The sequence below is a fragment of the Mya arenaria genome, chromosome 7 (assembly GCF_026914265.1).
Source record: "Mya arenaria isolate MELC-2E11 chromosome 7, ASM2691426v1".
NCBI classification, from domain to species: Eukaryota; Metazoa; Mollusca; class Bivalvia; order Myida; family Myidae; genus Mya; species Mya arenaria.
The window spans coordinates 68771382-68784847 of NC_069128.1; the positions used below are offsets into that span (position 1 = coordinate 68771382).

The window sequence follows — 13466 nt, forward strand, 5'->3', positions numbered from 1 at the left end:
AAGACAATAAAAAATGTGAATCTTTGTATAACTATGATTTTTGTTCCTGTCATGAAGATAAAATTCGAACCGAGAACTGTTCACTTCCGGGAGCATCTTTTCTCACGATTTTATAGCCAAGACTCACTTACGGGAGACTTAACTGCGCAATGCTTACTTCCGGGAGCAATAGCAAACACACGCCCACTTACGGGAGCGCCATCTAACCCTCGCTCACTTCCGGGAGCGTTAAATTGCCACAGCTTACTTCCAGTAACCAAATGTAGCCAAATGTGACCCTTGGTCACTTCTCGGAACGCTAACTTGCTACTACTCACTTCCGAGAGCACCGATTGACCTTTCGCTCACATCCGGCAGCACCAGGTTTATTTCGCTTCCCTTAGTTATTTCTCCTTTTGCGTCACCCAGTGACGCCTTGTTACTGACCAGTTAAAACTAGCGGTGAAAAATGACTCGCCGTTTTCGCAAGAGCATGTAACTCAACCCTATTAGATGAAATGGACTCGATCATATTAAGCTCACCTGTACAAACTAAGTCTCTTTTGCGACAGAGTTCAATAAAGCAACCGTAGCCTACGGCTCTAGCATCAAAATATACGTTAACATCAATAATACAATTTTTTTCTCCATGCTTTGCCAATTGCATTAATTTTCTAAATGGCATTTTCAAGCTTTTCCAATTGGAAAACTGGCTCTATTTAAATTGTGGGAGAATTTGGAACATAATTTTTAAAATTGAAATTGCTTGTTTAATTAAGACTATTTTACACTAACTACATGAAAAATAATATATTCATTAAAAATGAAGAACCGATAGATTCATTTAAGGCATTTGTATGCGAATCCTTCCCATGAGTGAATCTTTCCAATTGGAGGATTCCCACATTCAAAGTGGGAAAGTATGAACATTGAAAAATTCCAATTGGAAAATTTGGTTAATGGGAAAATTCCAATTGGAGAATAAAGTTCAGTTTTAAAATGGGAAATTTCCAATTGGAAAGACTCATAAGATTTTGTAATTGGAACATGTACGAAAATGGAAAAAAGAAAAATATTGTCATAATTTAACAAAATGACACTTCTAAATGTCCTTACCTGTCAACTTATCCATATTCCTCATCGCTGTTATTCTATACAATGGTTAGCATGACGTCTTACCATCGCATTGCTTCATAAACCTTGTATCAGATAGTACAATTGACCTTACGACAGCGGCTTCTAAGCCACGCCCCCTGATATCAAGGGAGCGAACTCTGTCTATGTCCGTCAAACAAACGAGGAAGTAATGGCGTCTCGCGTCGTTTCGCTTTCCGATATTCCTGACAAATTATCATAAATGTGACATTACAATGCGAAAAAAATAGAAGTTAAAGGAATTTGTAACTGGCTGCTACATCGGTAGGCTCGATATATCTTTAGAAAATGACGATATCTAACATTGACGGGGTGAAATCTATCCAAGTCAGAGAAAATGGGATAGCCGCCATGTTGTCAACATTGACATCGATACAAAGGAAAAGCGTGTGTGTGACGGATACTGTAAATGCAAACAAGGGTAAGTTTAACTTTTAATAACACCGGTCCTTCTTACAGTATTGTTGAAACAAAGATTAAATCATCGCACAATATGAGTAAATCATAAATGGCCCGAATGGGGAACCCGGAAGTGACATTAAATAACAGTTACATGGCAGCTATACAGTATTACCTTGTATTCTATAGTATGAGCAGAAATGGTTTATTGGAGTTATGCATACAAAGTTTCAGTTCTAAGCGATTGAACACTCCCCCTTATGAATAATAATGTAATAGTTGACAAGTGACAATCGTGGGTGATACCAATCTGTAACTTTTGCATTGCTCAAACATTCACATGCTTTGATTTTTGTTCTTACAGAAATTGTGGAACATGTTCACACACTCTGGCTGTAAAAGAAGACCTGGGAGGAAAATTGCCCCCGGTGTGGGTCTCGAACTCACAACCACCAGAACACTATCCCGGCGCTCTAACCAACTAAGCTGACCGGGCAGCTGGTTCTAACCCGCACACACTACCCTCCCCCCATTTACCGGTTAAGGCTGGTTGAGGGTCTCCTCCTATTTACCGTTGACACCATTAAAGTATTCTGATTGATGTAGATAAGGAAGTCCCCTTATTATTGTCTTCAACAAGCCTACCGCAACAGGGGACCTAGCATAAGACCGGAAACCGCCCCCCCCCCCACACACGATATTTGCCAGTCCAGGCAATGTCAACCGCAAGAGAAAACCAGTGATGACAAGTTTTACAAATAATCGGTAGGACCTATTTTAAAGCTTTTTATAACATTTAGTTTTACTTTGCTGTACAAAAGTAATGGACTATTTGTCCAGAGAAAAACAACAACCACAAAACATTAGCTATTATCTTGTCAATATTTCATTATGATATACATGTAGGAAGCAAACATCAAAGGCAGTAGCATTTACAGCTAGTATTAAAATATTTAACAATACATATAAATGATTTATTTTAATATTGGCATATTTTATTTATTTCAGGAAAGTGTGGTCTTTTGAAGAGAGTTCTTGAAGTTGTTCAGCATGTTGTTTTGATGGATTCTTGGAAGGATGTACCTCTATGATGTTAGCTTCAGTTCTGGATTATAACACCAGTTGTTGCATATTTAATATCAGATTTATTAAATACATTGTTGTTTTGCAAACATTACTTAAACTTTGATATTTCTTTGGTGTTAATGTATGATATTGTAGGTGAATATCTCTTTATTGCAATGGCAAATATATTTTAAAATATATAGCATTAGCAGTAGTTATTTTTCACTGTTAAAGCTGCACTTTCACAGATTGATCACTTTGACAACTTACACAGGATTTGATTGCATTTATCATATTTTGGCTCGGAGAAGTTTGCTTTATGATTTATATATTAGTTCTTAATTTAAAGAATGTCAAAATAAGCCGATTCTGAGACAAAAAGTGTCAAACTAGAATTCTGTGAGAGTGCAACTTTAAGAATACTGTTAATCGAGTGTGCATGTGATCCGGACTCTGAACATTGGATGAACTATCATTAAATATTGTAGATTTACGTAAATGGCCCAAAATATAAGAATAACAATGAAAATATGTACATGTTTGACTTGTTCTTTATTCATAATAAGTCTAAGTCTTTACAGCACATGTTTGGCGGAATCAAGTTCTAATGAACATACTAATTGATTTAAATGTGAAATGAAATAAATTGTTTTATACAGAAAATAATACCTTAACGATTCAGACCGATCTGTTCTGGGTTTTTTTTGGTGGCTCAAATATTTATCTGAGTTTTGGAGGAGGCCTAGCTGGTGTGAGCTGGTCAAATACAGTAGCTGCTTGAGGGTCAGGGTTTTCTTGATTGGATTTCCCGTCAACAAAGTGCTGATATAAAAAATAAAAAATCTATGAAATGTGTCGGAATGACAGCTACAAAAGCCATTGTTTACATAGGAACCATACCAGTAGATGAGATTCGGAAGCATGCGATGGTTCGGACAAAAATTTAGTTGTACGATATTTCCTGATTTACTTTGAAAGCAAAGCAGTTTATAAAAACTACATAACGGTATCAACAAAAATACCTCTATCTTGAATGAAATCAATCGTGTCCATGTTGAACCTGATATTAAATGGCCATTAATGCCGATTTGACAACACAAGCCAAAGCATAAATGTACGATGTTTATAGTTTAAAAATAGTAACACTTATTTAGGTCATGCACGGACAATTTCAGTATTAAATAAATTTTGAGCGGATTGAAATATTATTACTGGTTAAAAATGTCAACTTTATACATGTTATGAACCGGAGTAATATTTGTAGATCAAGTATAGATCATTATAAATATGGAAGAAGCTTTTATCCTGTCTTACCCAAGAAATGAAATAACTAGTTTTATTAACTGCACATCATTTCGAATGCCATCTTAAATTTATACTATAATTTCACTACTGGATCATTAATGATATGAGTGAATAGGTTTAGAATTTATTTCATCAATTATAGAATTCTTATTAGCCAAAGACTCGCTTAAACATATAATGTCATGGCCAGATTTCTTATCAAAATTTGCCACAATTGACAACAATGTCATTATCACCGGCGATCTGAATTTTCATTTGGACAATCTTTCTAATCGCGACACCATCAAATTTAACAGTGTGCTTCAATCCTGTGGCATGTATCAACATGTGAAAGGGCCAACCCACGTCCAAGGTCATACCTTAGACGTGGTCATCACCAGAGACATGGAAAACATAATATCTGCAGTTGTAGTGACCGATCCTGGATTATCAGATAGCTCTGGCAAAATAGCTAAGGATCATTTCGCAGTAATGTTCAATGCGCTTGCAGCGAAGCCCCCTCCGGTAAAGAAAAACTGTAACATACAGGAAACTTCGGTCGATTGACGTTGATTCATTCAAAGCTGATATTCTATCATCCGATCTTTTGAAATTGTCTCAGAGCACGTCAGATGCAGACACTCTTGTCTCATCATACAATAGTGAACTTTCAGCTTTAATAGACAATCACGCGCCATTGTGTTTAAAAACCATCACATTGAGACCATCTTGTCCCTGGTACACGGAGGAGCTTCACGGTGCCAAACATGTGAAGCGTAAGCTAGAACGTAAATGGCAGATTTCAAGACTCAACGTTGACCATTTAATGTATAGGAACCAATGCGCAATCGTTAACAAAATGTTGAAAAAGGCAAGAATTGATTATTACTCAGAGAAAGTAAAATCAAATGAACGGGACCAAAAAAGTTTGTTCAAATTAACGAAACATTTATTGAATGGCCCAAGCGAAGTTGCACTTCCACCAGGTAAGAAACCAGAAGTTTTAGCACAGGAGTTCAGCGATTTCTTTATAGATAAAATAGAAACAATCAGAACGAACATTTCATCTCAGAATCAGAGTGAATCAGTACCAGAAGATCGACGCACAGAAGTACGTGATATTGCGCGAATGGATAATTTCATTCCAGCAACAGAGGAGGAGGTGAAAAAGCTTGTTCAACAGTCAGCTAACAAGTCTTGTGAACTAGACCCTCTTCCTACATGGCTCTTGAAATCGTGTATAAACGAACTTCTACCAATTTTGCTGAAAATTGTTAACAGCTCGCTTCAAAGTTCAATCGTGCCTAAATCATTTAAAGCATCACGAATAAGGCCATTGTTAAAAAAGCCTAGTCTTGACAAAAACATACTCAAGAATTACAGACCAGTATCAAATTTGCCATATCTCTCAAAAATCCTCGAAAAAGTGGTAAACAGAAGAATTGAGGAACATTTGACAAACAATCAATTACATGAAACAAACCAGTCAGCATACAGGAAATTTCATTCAACTGAAACGGCATTGGTAAAAGTTCAAAACGACATTCTTGAATCATTAGACACAGGTGATGTTACGGTACTCGTGATGCTGGACCTGTCGGCTGCATTTGACACCATTGACCATAACACCCTTCTTCAAAGACTCGAATCTGACTTTGGATTTGCAGATAAACCTCGTCAATGGGTCGCATCATACCTAACAGACCGCTACCAAACGGTATGCATCGACGGCAAACTCTCTGAACCGGTCCTTATGAAATTCAGTGTTCCTCAAGGATCGGTACTGGGCCCAAAATTCTACACGATGTACACTAAGCCGGTCGGGTCTATCTGTAAAAACCATCGTCTAAACCACCATTTTTATGCAGATGACTCCCAACTCTATCTTTCGTTTAAACCAACTGACCAAGCATCAAAGGTAGTCACAATCACGCGAGTTGAACAATGCCTAAAAGATATCATATCATGGATGAATTCAAACATGTTAAAATTGAATGCAGACAAAACTGAATTAATTATTTTTTCAAGTCAAAAACACTCCAAACTTGTTGAAAATCTAGAACTGGAAATTGGCGATACGAGCATAAAACCATCAAAAACTGTTCGAAACCTTGGTGTTACGCTTGATTCGAACATGCACATGGACCAGCATGTTAATTCGGTGACTCGAACATGCTATGGTCAGATACGACAGATTGGTCACATTCGGCCATATTTGACCGCTGATGCCACCAAGACTCTCATAAACTCGCTTGTGACATCACGGTTAGATTATTGCAATTCTCTCTTGTATGGCTTGCCGAAATCAACAACGAACAAACTGCAAATTGTTCAAAACACAGCTGCACGTATCATTACGAAAACAAGCCGTTTTGAACACATAACACCAATCCTTAAAGACCTTCACTGGCTTCAAATACAAGATAGAATTAAATATAAAATTATCATTCAAACTTTCAAGACCTTGCATGGTCAGTCACCGGTTTACATGAGCGACTTAGTAGAAGTTTACGTGCCAACTAGAAACCTGAGATCAGCAAGTGCAGCAACCACCCTTGTGCCACAAAAATGTCGACTGGTCTCTTACGGTGATAGGAGTTTCAAAGTTGCTGCCGCAAAACTATGGAATTCTCTCCCGGACACTCTCAGAAAAGAATCATCACTTAATTCATTCAAAAGAGCTCTCAAAACACAACTTTTCAAAACTTCCTACAACGTATAGATAACAACTGTGACTGTTTTTATCCCTTCTTATTTTTACGATACAGAACTACAGTAACTGTATATATATATATATATGTATATATATATATTTGGTTTCATGTTGTTGATTTTTTATTCTTATTTTACTTTTTTTATGCTTATTTTATTGCATATAGCATTTTTAGACACTTTATGTGTGTGTGTTTTTTGACAACATATGAGTTTCACTTGAATTGGTTTAATATGTTAAAATGTGTCACTTTTGGTGATTTCCACATATCTGCGATATGTCACATGTTTAATTGTAAAGCGCCCTTGAACGTATTTTTTTTATGAAAAGGGCGCTCAACAAATCTGGTCTAATAATAATAATAATAATAATAATATCCACCAATGATATCAATAAATCTACTTATAAATCATTTGTCTGAAGATATAGTCCTTATTAATTCCATTATATACACTTGAAAGAATTTTCACTAGCGTCCAATCAGAGTCCGCGGTAAAGCTAGTTATTTATATACAGTTATTTTACCTTAAAGGGGCAACTGGAATACATAAACCTCCAAGTAACGATGAGGTAAGGTTTCGTATAATTGTATGCATGTTTTACAGCAGGATCCCCTTTTTTTTAAATTAAGTAATACCTACAACTAGTTAAGACATGAAGCCATGCAGGCATTAAGAATGACCCAAATTATATTCCATACTTTCTTTTGATACTGATAAGAAGATTTAACTGACATATAAACATTTGAATTTGATAGGGGAGTGGCTAATTGTTGTTTTTTGGGTTATGAACTCTCTGTTGTAATCAGTTACATGTGCTGGTGTGTACATTCCTAGCAGCTGGCTTGTAACAGACAACATGCAAACTGTTATTAAATAGTAAAGTAACTCCGCATTTTCTAAGCACAATAAGAAATAAAAGTATTAAATTATTTAAATGAGGAAAGTTTAGGGTATGGACATACAGTTAAAACCCGAGAGTAAAAAAGAAACACATTGTACATCCAGTCATTGTTAGAATAAAAAAAGTTGTCCTGAGCAATTTGCCTCATGCAAGTTTAATGTTTGTATTGATGTTGATATTTCTGTACGATAGTGTAACCAGAAGTGACCCATACAGGCAACTTTTCTTCGGGTTTGGATATAATCTTCTCACGTGTTCGAGAACATACTCCGGCATAATGTCTCGTACTGTTATTTCCACACGTGCTTCATGCATAAATAATTATTTTCTTTGCAAATATGTGTTAAGAATCCACAGTCCTTGTCTGTCTAGCATGACCCAGTACTTTCTGTAGAGCCTTTTTCGTATAAAAGTATTGCCATGAAGTGGTGGTCTTCCATTCCCGTGCCAAGCCTGTGGATTTGTTGTTACACATGGTGAACTAAGGCGATGGGGATAGAGATCACCAGCTTCATGCGCTCCATTTTTATTCGTATTGTTTTTGTATTGTTTTCTTTAATGGCATTTAAATTTCTACTTATAATTCTGATGAATATTTTTCCAGGTTTAAATCTGAAGCCCTGTTTTCATATATATCTTTTTTATATTTAATGAACCTCAGATTGGCTGCCATGTTCCTTTACATTTCTATTAAAACTTTCTTCATCATTAGAAATGTCTATTTCCCGGCCATGAAATGTGAATATCCCGGAATTTATCGCCTTATCTAATTTTTAGTCATGCATACCATATATCTCTTTTGTCTTGTTTATTCTGTGCCATTCTTTTCTGCCGAATACAATTATTTTTAAAAATAGGAAGTATCAATAAACAAACCAGACCAGCTATTCCATTCCAGACAGTTACATTCAGTTATCAATGAAATGTGTCAACACTATCTGAATTATGTGATGGCAGACCAAACTATACCCAGGATTGACCAATTCAAAATATGGTATATTTAAACAAGGCTCGTGGACCTTGAATTGTCCCTTCAGTTTTGTCAGTTACTGATCGTAATGGAATTCGAGTTCGATTTGATAGTACAAAAGGCGGCACTGAGGTTTAATCAACTGTCTATAGTCCGAGTTCAATGCAGTATGAGTTTACAGTGTTTTTGCTGACGAAACCGAAAAGCTTTCGGATGTGGTTGTTCTCTTGACTGTATAAGACTACAACCGAACGGCTCAGGGTACAACATGTATAACGCACACTGTAAAAATAACCGGTTTTATGTTAAATCGGAATTGCAAGAAATATATTTAAATATGACCATTATAAAAATCGGTTAAACATATTTTGAGATCAAATACTAAAATTTATCAGCTGCTATGAAGTGGAATTCTCAATCTATATTTATATGCATTAGCTCTAAATATGAGAATGATCTCATAGCATTTTTCCTGTTAGGGCAGTGATAAGCGCATTTGCTTCTCACATTGTTGACACTGGTTCGAATCCCAGCCTTTGCACATGTGATTTTGGTTTGTGAACACCAGTCCGGACTAGTGGGTTTCCTCCGCGTATTCTGGTTTCCCTCCTTTCGTGTCAAATTCTGCCAACGATAGTGATAAATATAATATTGTAATATTGTTTATCAATCGTTCTATAAAGTGAAAATTTATATTGTCTCTATTACCCGACTTATCCTTTATCGTTGTCTTAAATGGAAATGCATGGTACTATAGGCCGGTAATCTATGCCAAGGTTGTTTGCATCCTTTGTCCACATATGAAGTAAAATCACATTTAATTTAATATAATTAATCAAGATTAATTCCATATACCCGCATTCTAGCACTTGTATCAGATCAGATTTCGCGCAGAATCAAGCAATGAACAATTTTTCTGAATATTGCTGGTAAAAAATGTTAAAACATCGGCAAAAGCTGCATACCACAAACAGAAATTCAGAACATCGTGATTTTACAGCTAAACATGTGAATAAAAAAACACGTTTTAATATGTCTCTATTACATTCCAACGTTTGGTCTGCATTAACATTAATAAAACCAATTTTACAATGCATATCAAACATGTACGAAGGTAAGTAAAACACAACGGAGCACTACCTTATGACAATTTTTATTATTCAATGCACGAAAAATCTTGAAAGTATTATTCATCAATTTATTTTGCATTTTTTTGTGCGAGACAAACTTACGTAACCTGACGCCATTTACATGTGACGGGAATTTTCGTATCTTCATTACAGAGATACCAGTCGTATAAAATTGCGTACATTAAGGTTGAAGCTAGAGACACAAAAAGGGCGTTTGAAATTATAAAAGCGCTTGAGGAAGTTGCTTCAGAGTCTTGACTCGTATTTAGGATGATCTAGCGATGGATACGAATATTTAATAATGAGCGGAATACGGTTAGGACAGCACGTGTGCGAATGGCTTTATCCGCAACAAACAATGAATATGATGAAAATGTAGCAAAGAGTCCTAACATTGATAAACGATACACGTGTGTTGAGACAGCTTATGAGTTGTACATAAGTCCCGAGTCGGCATATTCTGACTGAGCGTGTGTAAATGAGGAAAATCGCCGCTCGCTGGGTGCTCTCAAAGTACAGCCGAAGTTGAAACTGACCCAAGATGATGACGATATTTGCATATGATTTTCTCGACATCACATATTGTAACGACAGGTGCAGCAGTAAATAAAGAATACTACAAGACGTTTCTAAGGACAAGACTCCGTCTTGCATTGTAAAGTTGTAAAGCAGAGGCGGACAGAGCTTGGTAATCACCCGTACTCGCGAAATTTGTTTTAACCCCGTGATTTCGATAGGTTTATCTCATACAAAACTGTTATGAGGTATATCTCAGTATTTTTAGACTGACCCTCGTTTATATGACGTTCTGAAAACAATATGACTATAGAATAACAATGACATTTATTAAAAGACATTCGATGTTCTTTATTTGCGGACACGAAAAAAGGTCTCCGTTTTAAGATTTAGATGCATAATACATAAACGGACAACGAATGCGGGAAGTTTGTATATTTATTACTAGCCTTACACTCAAATGTTTGATCACTTGGGTTTTAACGCAATGAATACGAAAGTGCTTTCAGCGCTTTGATTGATAGTTTGTTCATTGTGAGATAAAGTCAGACTCCACTGATGCGTTGACGTGTGTGAAATTTGATTTACGTGTGTGTTATACACCTTTTTATCTTGTGTACGCTTTGATTTATCAAGTTCTGATTCGCATATTGTTTGTAATTTCATAATAACTTATCAAACTTTAAGAAATTAATCTGTAAAATGATTGCTGTACATTTATGATATCCGATACTCAATAAGTTTATTTATTTTGATTAAAAATAAAGCTTATTATTTTCGTGAGATTGAAGTAAATTGTTGACTGTCACGTTCCTAAGTAAATGGAATACTCAGTCGCTACCGTTAAAGTTATTGCGGACTGGGTCACGATATTTAACGGTACTTTAAGGAACAATTTGGACCGAGATTAAACCGGTCAATGAATCGTGAATCACACTTTTATGGCAAACCTCGTGAATAGCGGATCGAAATAAAAATACCCGCCCGACCCGCCCACTAATAGAATGTTTTACATATTACCCTTTTTGGTAATTTAAGTACATGTTTTCTAGTATTTAGTTTGCTAAACATTGGTTAAATATATATTTCCCGCGTTGCTGTTTTGGTATTTTGTATTTTTCAGTACTGCATCCCAGCGGTGGTTCGAGTATGGTCCACATACACGCTATGGCGGATTGATGTCTCTTCAGGGGGTGTTCGTCATGATAGAGAATAGCCTTCCAACAGTCGGGGAACAATGGACTTCTAAGCACCATCGGGGTCTATCTTGAGTGTCACCTTGTAATACTAAGAATAAACTACCACGTTAACACGTGCAACTACTATGTGGAGTAATACTTTTGTCAATGTTCTGTAACATCAACACATAAAACTCTAACCTAGAGATCATTGTGATGAATCATAACTGGAAACTCGTGTGCATTTGGGTTCCGTACGTAAAACCGATGCTAACATAATGAGGACATGACAGAATGCTCAACTCCTCTTTTGTGGAAAACTTTTTGTTAAAGATTCATTGGACTGGACCAGCCCTGTTAACATCGTGTTAGGGTTGGGAAATGTACTTTTTTTTCTTGTCGAATGTGCACCTATTCTACATAGCTCTCTCTTGGTAGGGAAATCTACAAGTGGGCTATACATATAAAATTGAGATTTATGCACTAAATTCAATAATTTTAATGAATATAGATATAATTAACACTGATAATCCCGTTGCTTGAATTGCAAAGTCTGAATGAGTCTCCTGCTTGCATATTTCTCAAGGTCAGGAGCGTCCTAGTACTTGGCGTCCCGGTTGTTGTTGCGTTGCGTTGCGTTGCATTGCATTGCCAGGAGATTGCTGATGTTGTACTGGCTATTGGCAATTGCATAATTGCATTGCGTTGCATTGCCAGGATATTTATGATGTTGCATTAGCTATTGGCAATTGGTGGTTGCATTGTTGCGTTGCGTCGCGTTTTCATAAAATTGCTGATGTTGCATTAGCTTTTGGCAAATGGTGGTTGCATTGTTGCGTTCTATTGCCATGATGGTGCGGATTTTGCATTTGCTATTGGCATTTAGTGGTTGCTTAATTGCATTGCCAGGAGCTTGTAAATTGCAGTGCGGATTTTGCATTTGCTATTGGCATTTAGTGGTTGCTTAATTGCATTGCCAGGAGCTTGCAAATTGCATAGCGGATTTTGCAGTGACTATTGGCAATAGGATCATTTAGATGCAGACAGAAGTTGTTGTGTGGTCCCACTTTGCTAAACAGGCTATTCTAGCAAGGGTAGGCTATAAGACACAATAACATTACATTTTGTAAATAACATTTTGTATAATCACTTTATACAACGGGTCGGCCCTATTAGTTTAAAGCTCTTGTTCCAATAGCAGATAATGGCTTGCAAAATTATTATGCTCTTATCAGGTTATGTAGAAACAAACTCGGGAACTCAATGTCGTTTTGTTCTTGTTTCTGTTCAAACAAAGTCGTAAAATAATGAAAATTCTGGATGCGGTGTAACCCATATCATTGTTTTATCATTTAAAACGTGTTGCATGGGGAACATGCTATGTAAACGTTATATCAAAATACATATTACTAAGTTGTAAAGTTGGGCCTAAAAACATTTCCAAATTTGTCACCTCACGAACGAATTAAGCTGGAATATATATTTTTTAATAATTAATGTTTAGTAGTAAATTATACACTACATCTGCTGCTAGCGCGAACGACTTCAAAAAACAAGGAAGCGGAAAATGACGCGATGGGAACGCAACATGCCGGTAGGTACTGTGGGTACAGAAAGAATATTGGAAATTGAAACGTGCTCACAGAGTGGCTTTCACCCGATTGCAGATTATGCGATCCCCCACACTTGATATACAGGTCTATGGATTGTTTAATATTTGTTAAGGCATTTTTAATTAACTTAATTAATACAAAAAACTATTATATGCCTATCCAATTCCTTTTCCATATCCAATAATGGAAATAAAGCATGCCGTATTGAAAACTACGCATCATGATAGTATCGTTTTCATATTCCGTATCATGCGAGTACCGTGTGTAATTTCCGAACTACTTTCGCGTTTCTGAAATTAGCGTGACAAAACACTGGTAAAACTTGTCCACTTTTAAATAAATTATCTAAATTAACTCACGCTTCAGAGGCATGTAAATATTCAGGAACATGGTTCTCATGTACTTCAAAGAATCATGAGGATAAGCACGAAACAGAGAACACTTCTGATATATCTAGACAGCTACTTCACAGTCTTCAGTGAACTAGTTGTTTGCAATTTCAAGTTCAAAAATAGTTACATTATCCATGTTTATTAATATAAATATGAGCAGCCCGCCAAT

At 36.3% G+C, this 13466-nt stretch overlaps 1 long non-coding RNA gene across 1 annotated transcript; it reads left to right on the forward strand.

The window, feature by feature from the left end:
• The first annotated feature begins 1226 nt into the window (after nt 1-1226).
• LOC128241870 (uncharacterized) lies at nt 1227-3183 on the forward strand. Its single transcript, XR_008262496.1, has 3 exons — nt 1227-1555; nt 1898-2298; nt 2542-3183. It is a non-coding gene; the product is annotated as an uncharacterized LOC128241870 (long non-coding RNA).
• The last annotated feature ends 10283 nt before the right edge of the window (nt 3184-13466 follow it).